We start from the raw sequence: 7688 nt of genomic DNA, 5'->3' as shown, positions 1-7688 counted from the left end.
CTCTGTAGAACTGTATCAGCAGCTCCTTGGGCAGTTTGAGCTTCCTGAGTTGGCGCAGAAAGAACATTCTTTGTTGTGCTTTTTTTGATGACATTTTTGATATTAGGTGACCATTTTAGGTCATGAGATATGATGGAGCCTAGAAATTTAAAGGTCTCTACTATTGATACTGTGTTGTCTAGTATTGTGAGAGGAGGTAGGATGGGAGGGTTTCTCCTGAAATCTACCACCATTTCTACGGTTTTAAGTGTATTCAGTTCTAGATTGTTCCAGTGGCACCACGAGGCTAGTTGTTCAACCTCCCGTCTGTATGCGGTTTCATCGTTGTCTCGAATGAGACCAATCACTGTTGTATCAGAGAGCATTCCACCGAGGCAGCCCTCATCGGCGCCATCTTGGTTATCCAGCTCTGTTGCTGAGATTGCCTTGTGTTCCCTTGCTGCACCCCAGACCCATGAAGGAGGTAAGGAAGAAGCATAGGCAGCTACGTGTTCCCTTCCTCAAGCTTGGTGGTGGTGGTGGTGGTGGCCATGGTGGTCCAGCTAACCTCCCTTTGCCCCACCCACATGAAGGTGGGAGGGAAGAGCCAAAGGCCACCAGCTCCAGCATTGCTGAGCTCCACTCTCTCCCCTTCACAGGGCTCAATGCATGCCTGGGTCAGCTGTGGCTTACCATAACGAGCTGGCTGACTGACTGCTTGTAGCGTGCCCAAGGCAGCTGGTGGGCAGGGGTTGCAGCCTGTCTGGTCAGTGCATGGGAGCTCCAAAAGCCCTTGAGGTGGCCCTGCTGTGGAGCATACCATGCTCAAATCTGAAGACAACAGGCAGGCTGTGTTTGGCAGAACATGACCTGGCTGCCTTGCGGCGTGAGATGTTTAGGGTTTCAAAGCCCAAATGCTGTGCCTTGAGCCATAATTCTTTACTCTGCCTGCCTGCCTGCCTACTCTGTCCAGTTATGAAAGAGCATTCAAATTAGCTTATCGCACTCTGATAAGGGGGTCTAAAATGCAACACTGAACCACTTCACATATCACATTCCGATTCTCTGCACAAAGGTTTCTTGCTATAAATGTACATTTGTTACCAAGAAAAACGAGATGTACTTCTCTCTCTCTCGCAACTTCCTGTTATTGGCATGTCCCTGACATCATGCTGACGGCCTGCAAGCTTGTTTTTGCCACTGCCCCGTGGGTCCACCTCCTGTTCATTATTTCCTTGACTAGATTTATTAAACTCTACAGTGCAGTATATTACCTTTCCTTAGCTTTTTTCTCCCCAAGCCTTATTACCGTCAATTGCTTCTCATTTCATTGCTTTTGTAGCATTATATCTCATCTTAATGCTATTTTAATAGAGTTTTTGTATCTAATTTCCTTGTTATTAAGTTATTGCTGTCTAACTCATTGAAGCTGTTGTCTGATGCTTCCCGTTGGCAGCGTCACTAAAGTCTCCCTGGAGTGATTGTGCACAGCAGCAGGAGACAGAAGCAAGAGCTGTCCAGCCTATGGTGTTTCTATCTAATAAAACTGTACATGCACCAGTATTTCTTACACTTTTTGAGTGTGTGTGTGTCGGGGGGGGGGGTGTCTTTCCAAACTATCTTCTGCCTTCTTCTCAATCCAGCCTCAATAATCTGTTCCACAATTATCAAAATATTTGGCTACAACTGCTGTGGCTCTAGACTGGAGGATTAATCCCAGTGTTGGCATTAGAAGACCATTTGGACAGTTCTCTAGTATGTTTCTGAAAACCAGGTAGATGGAGATATCATGGGAAGAAAGCAGCAGTTCTTCATGAAGACCCTTCTTCCCAAATCACTGGGCGATGATGGGTCTATAACAGGGGTAGGGAACCTGCGGCTCTCCAGATGTTCAGGAACTACAATTCCCATCAGCCTCTATCAGCATGGCCAATTGGCCATGATGGTAGGGGCTGATGGGAATTGTAGTTCCTGAACATCTGGAGAGCCGCAGGTTCCCTACCCCTGGTCTATAAGAATGCCGTCACCTGCACAGATTCATTGCGAAATAATGAAGAATCTCTTCTAGCCCAGGGTCCCACAATCCTTTTCCTCCTGTATACACCTTTGGAATTCTGGGAGAAGGTGGGGGGTGGAATCACAAAATGGCTGACACAGGAGGCAGAGCCAGTCATAAAATGGCTGCTGTAGGAAGTGGAACCAACTACAAAATGCCAGGCAGTGAAGTTATGCATAACTCTGATAGTAGTTCTTCAGCATTTCAGACAGAAACTCTGTTTGACAGGATCCCTTTCAAAATCAACGTATTATTTAAAATATTTTCTTGCATACACACAATATAATTAACTAACTGAGAAATGCTCATCTGGCAGTACCTGTCTTCATGTTGCAGGCATCCAACGTGTTTATGCTAAAGGAAAAGTTAAAAATGCTTCTGTTTGTTTCTCCCCTTGAGATGAGCCCTTCAGTCAAGGACGTAGGTGGGGGGGGGGTTCTCGGGTTCAACCCCCCCATTACATGTCCGAAGCTCTGCCCCGCCCTTTTGTGGGTTTTTTGTATTTTTTGTGTTTTTTTGGTTTTTGACCTACAGGAGGCACAGCACCAAAATTTCAGGGATTTGTTGGGTGACTCTTCTGATGATACCACCCAGGTTTGGTGAGGTTTGGTTCAGGGGGTCCAAAGTTATGGATTCCCAAAGGGGGTGCCCCATCCCCCATTGTTTCCAATGGGCACTAATAGGGAATGGGGGCTACACCTTTGAGGATCCATAACTTTGGACTCCCCGACCCAAATTTCACCAAACCTGTGTGGTATCATCAGGAGAATCTCTGAAAGATACCCTGAAAGTTTTGTGTGGCTAGCTTAACAATTGCTACTCTGACAGCAGGCACCCCCCAAATTTCACTAGATTCTCCTTTCAAATCCACCCCTTTTGACATGGATTTAAAGGGAGAATCTGAGGTCCCCAGTTTAAACATTGAAAGTGATGCTGTTTCAGGGTGCAGGAGAATCCATCCCAAAACAGCATCACTTTTAATGTTGTTTTAACTGGGGACCCCAGATTCTCCCTTTAAGGTGGATTTAAAAGGAGAATTTGGGCTCTCTAGTTTGAAAGTGATGCTGTTGGGGCTGGATTCCAGCATCACAGTGGCTGCCCATGGGGGGGGGGGGCTCAGATTTTGCACCAGGTCCATATTTCCTAGCTATGCCTCTGCCTGGAGGGGAGGGCAGAAGGGACTGCCGGCTGGGAGTGCAGCCGGTGGGGGCGTGGAGCAGGTGGGGCAGGGGGAGTCTGCCGTCCCTGGCCTCAGAGAGCTGCTTTTATAAGCACTGAGGCTGGGGCAGGGCTTGGGGAGGTGTGGCCATGCCCGAGGGGTAGGTGGGGGCATGGCCCTGCCCCTGAACCCCCCATAAAAACTATACCTATGTCCCTACCTTCAATTATGACCCCAGACATTCTCAGCCTCCATTATTTCTTGTAGCAACTGCAGTTGGTGCTCATGGGCTGCTGGGAGCTCATTGTACAGCCACAGAGAAATTCTGGCCAGAGTTTGATAATTATTTTTGAAAAGTTACCCACATTTTATGTAATTATATTATTATCAATTTCCACCTAAATTATAAAAATATATTCAAAATAGAAAGATCTGATGACTTCAGTAGAAATTATTGTTAGGTACACTAGGCATTTTAGCTATGTTGATCTATTGTGTTTTGTTGAAAGTAAGTCCCACTGCATTTTTAGAATATCTATTATTTTTGCAAGTGGGAGGGAAGATGGCATGATATAACCCAGTGGTGGCGAACCTTTGGCACTCCAGATGTTATGGGCTAATTGTAGTCCATAACATGTGGAGTGCCAAAGGTTCACCACCACGGGTATAACCCAATCACATTGGATCTCATAAGCTAAGCAGAGTCAGTACTTGGAAGGAAGCAGAGGCATATGGTTGGAAAATGGGGCCCAGAGACAACTCCTTCACTGGGTGCCCCCACCCTGGTGGTCCCACCCTCACACATCAGCCAGCTTTCAAAAGCTCCTGCTTGCCTGCATGGAGGCAGGGGGGGGCATGGGGGCTGTCCCCTGCCCCTGAGCCCTGGCCCCTGGTCTGCAAGGAGGTCCTTTTAGCAGGCCCAGTCCTGCCTTGGACTAGCTTTTCAAGTTATGGTGAGCATTTCAACAACATACCCATGAGCCTTTGCTAAATATGCAAATACATAAACCAGGGGCTGGGGCTCAGGTGTGGGGGGCTATGGCTTGCCTGCATGGAGGGGTGTGTGGGACTCTGCCCCCAGCCCCGCCCCCTGGTGTGCACAGAGTCAGGGGTATGGCCCCACCCTCCTTTGGGTATGGCCTCATGTCCCCAGGCAGATACACCACTGGAAGAAAGACCTCCATAGAAAACTCTGCAGAGGAAAGCACTGACTTAATAACTTGTCTTGAAAGCCTCTCGACAAGGCTGCCAGAAGACAGCTATGACTTGATGGTGCAATACACAAATATTTGCACAAGTAAATTGCTTTACAAAAGCCACTGTTGTTATTATACTATAAACGTAAGAAGCTCAAAGAGAGAAATTTTTCTCTCTTTCTCACAATACTAGAACCAGGGGGCATACATTGAAAATGCTGGGGGGAAGAATAAGGACTAATAAAAAGAAACATTTTTTCACACAACGTGTGATTGGTGTTTGGAATATGCTGCCACAGAAGGTGGTGATGGCCACTAACCTGGATAACTTTAAAAAAGACTTTGACAGATTTATGGAGGAGAAATCGATCTATGGCTACCAATAGCTACCTCCTTGATCTGAGATTGCAAATGCCTTAACAAACCAGGTGATCCGGAGCAACAGCTGCAGAAGGCCATTGCTTTCACATCCTGCATGTGAGATCCCAAAGGCACCTGGTGGGCCACTGCGAGTAGCAGAGAGCTGGACTAGATTGACTCTGGTCTGATCTAGCTGGCTTGTTCTTATGTTCTTATATTAGTTCACTTCAAGTTTTTGCCCAAAGTACTTTTGCATTTACTATACAGGTACTAGTTGATTATATACCTTCTATTCAACCTTCTCTTTAACCTTCTCTTCATTACATTGAATGATGTGAATCCAGTCCAGAAGGATGGTTTCAGCACTCTCTTATCTAGAAACTTTTAGCTCTGTCCCATATCACCGGCTGGAAGTAGGAAGCATGAAGTTTTCAAAGCCAGTAAAAAGACAAGAAAGGAAAAACAGCCCTTCCATTCATGACTGCAGTCTTCTGGTGCAGCCCTATCACATGTAAACTGAGCTCTAAGCCAGTGGCCATAGTTGAATCTGGTAGTAAATTATATGTCCTATGACATATTTTATTTTGAATTCCTCCTTGATTGGGTTAGTACTAAGACTGTCCTGACATTCTCTTTGCAAGTGGTGCTAGTAATAAACCACTCTGATTAAATATTACACCCCCACTGCTTTATCTCACTTTCCTAATAAGCTGCAATTGCCTGTGTTGACTGGTAAAATAGGCTCAGTTGATTGAAACCATGGAGAAGTCCAGTCTGCCACAGTTCGTGTAATGGAAAAAACTCCCTGCATGACTGAAGGCGCCTCAAAGGGTCATCTGTTATGCTTCCTCATTCTGAGCCTGCAAGCAGTTCAATTAACTGAAAGTTCAGAACATCCCTTCCTCCCCTGTAATCTCAATAGTCTTCATGGTCCTAATGAAAGCCATTAGCTTCATTGACTTCACATTAACACAAACCTGCCTTTGAATTACATTTTTCAGCTGCCCCAGATAGCCCCATTCCTACTTTAGAAATTAGTAAGAGACAGTGAAGGAATGCCAGTGTAGAAGAAAAGGTTTCAGGGAGATTCTAACCCAAATGCCCAGTCGGTTGGGAAATTACTGTCCCTTAGCCTAAATCACTTTGCAGGGTTGCTGTGAAAATAGAACAGGATAGTTATGGGATATGCCATGCTGAATTCGAGAGAACAGTAGAGTACAAACATGAGTCCTACCATGAAGATGAGAAACAAAGAGGCAACAGGTTCTCCGGGCTGTGTGGCCGTGGTCTGGTGGATTTTGTTCCTAACGTTTCACTGCATCTGTGGCTGGCATCTTCAGAGGCGTATCACAGAGAAAAGTCTGCTTCTCACTGTGGCGACAAACCATAAAGAGGCAACAAACCATAAAGGGGCTGAAATCCCACAGAAGCATTGGCAAAAGATATTGTTTTATAAATGCAGACAACTGTGGTGGGAGGAAGGGGACATTCATTCCCCCCTGATTTATAAGCCATCTCAGTGCATTGCTTGAACATTCATGGGGAAAAAAGAAACATTAACTATGTTGACTTCTCTTAGCTCTTAGCTCTCAGTTGTCTGCAGCATGCTATGGGATGCCCTAGTAAAGCTTGTGTATTTGTACGTCTCCACCCCACCCGTCACCCGAAATCCCTACCTTGAAAGTTCTTTCAATCACCTCACAATAATTTGCCCAGCAAGACTTCATAATTAGGTTGCTTGGGAATTCAGTACTTGCAATCTAAGCCACTATTCTCTCTCTGTTCAAATTCATCCTCAAAATTCACTTATAGCACAGTTCAAAGTGGGTGAGGGAGAGAGGTAATGGGTTCAGGGAGCCAACTGACAATACATTGTTGTATCTCTGAGATATTCAGGAGTTAGGGCCAGTTATGCCTATGGAGACCCACAGCACTACTGTGCTGCTGTTGGGCACTGGCACAGCTCTGTGGCAGCAGTGCATCAGCACAATACAGGCACAGGGCTCTGTGCTGGCATAGTGGTGGACAGTTCTGAGGGTGTGGCTGAAATCAGAGCTCCCTGAGCCCTTTCAGTTTGGGAATGCCCTCTTACAAAGGTGCAAAATTACATGTAGAAAGAACACACCATAGTGCCCATGTGCTCATTAAAGCAAAAAAAATAAATAATCAAATGCCTCCCCAGTGCTGCAACCACACTCATGAGGCCCCAAGTAGCTCAGGTTGCTGTCTAATGGTGCAACCAATCCCACCCACCCACCCACGGTGACCTTTGCTCCAATACCCAAAAACCCCAGACAGCAAATCCACAACTCAGTAACTAGGGCACATGTCATGGGCTTCTATCTAGCAGCTCCTTGCTATGCAGACTTAGAACAAGGGGTGAAGCAGTGGGGATGGGGCTTGGAAAAGCACAGATAGGGCTCTTAACCCTACTGGGGGAGCTCTTTGCACAAGCACCCAACACCAAGAGCAAAGTCCACACTCTGTGGCTGACTTCACCCAGTTCTGAACCCCAACAGGTACTACCCATCTCTTCAGCCAGGACACAAAAGGGTCAAGAGTCAGCCAATCCTAATGCAGGAAATGGAGGCTGCCCATGCATGCATGAAAGAGACTATGGAAGAGCTAGTAATGCTTAAGCAGTGCTTATGGGAAACCCCCAGGCTTGTGGGGAACCATTCAGGGCTTCCCGCACTGGCCCTACCTCGAGTGAAAGAAAGAGCCAGGCAGCAGTGGGAAATTACAAGCAGGGTGAGAAGCCCTGCAGCAGGTACGCTCCCCGGCTCAGCCATGGGGCATTTAGAAAGTGCAAAATGAGCTAAAATGGTCCTTTCCGCACAACACAAATACAATATATTGAGGGCATTAAAATAAGTGTTTTGACAAGAAAGTTCTCACAGCTTTTTGTCAGAGCAAATGTCTGATCTACAAAATCTAA

Source organism: Sphaerodactylus townsendi, linkage group LG03, assembly GCF_021028975.2.
Source record: "Sphaerodactylus townsendi isolate TG3544 linkage group LG03, MPM_Stown_v2.3, whole genome shotgun sequence".
In the NCBI taxonomy this organism is placed as follows: Eukaryota; Metazoa; Chordata; class Lepidosauria; order Squamata; family Sphaerodactylidae; genus Sphaerodactylus; species Sphaerodactylus townsendi.
This window is presented reverse-complemented; position numbering follows the sequence as displayed.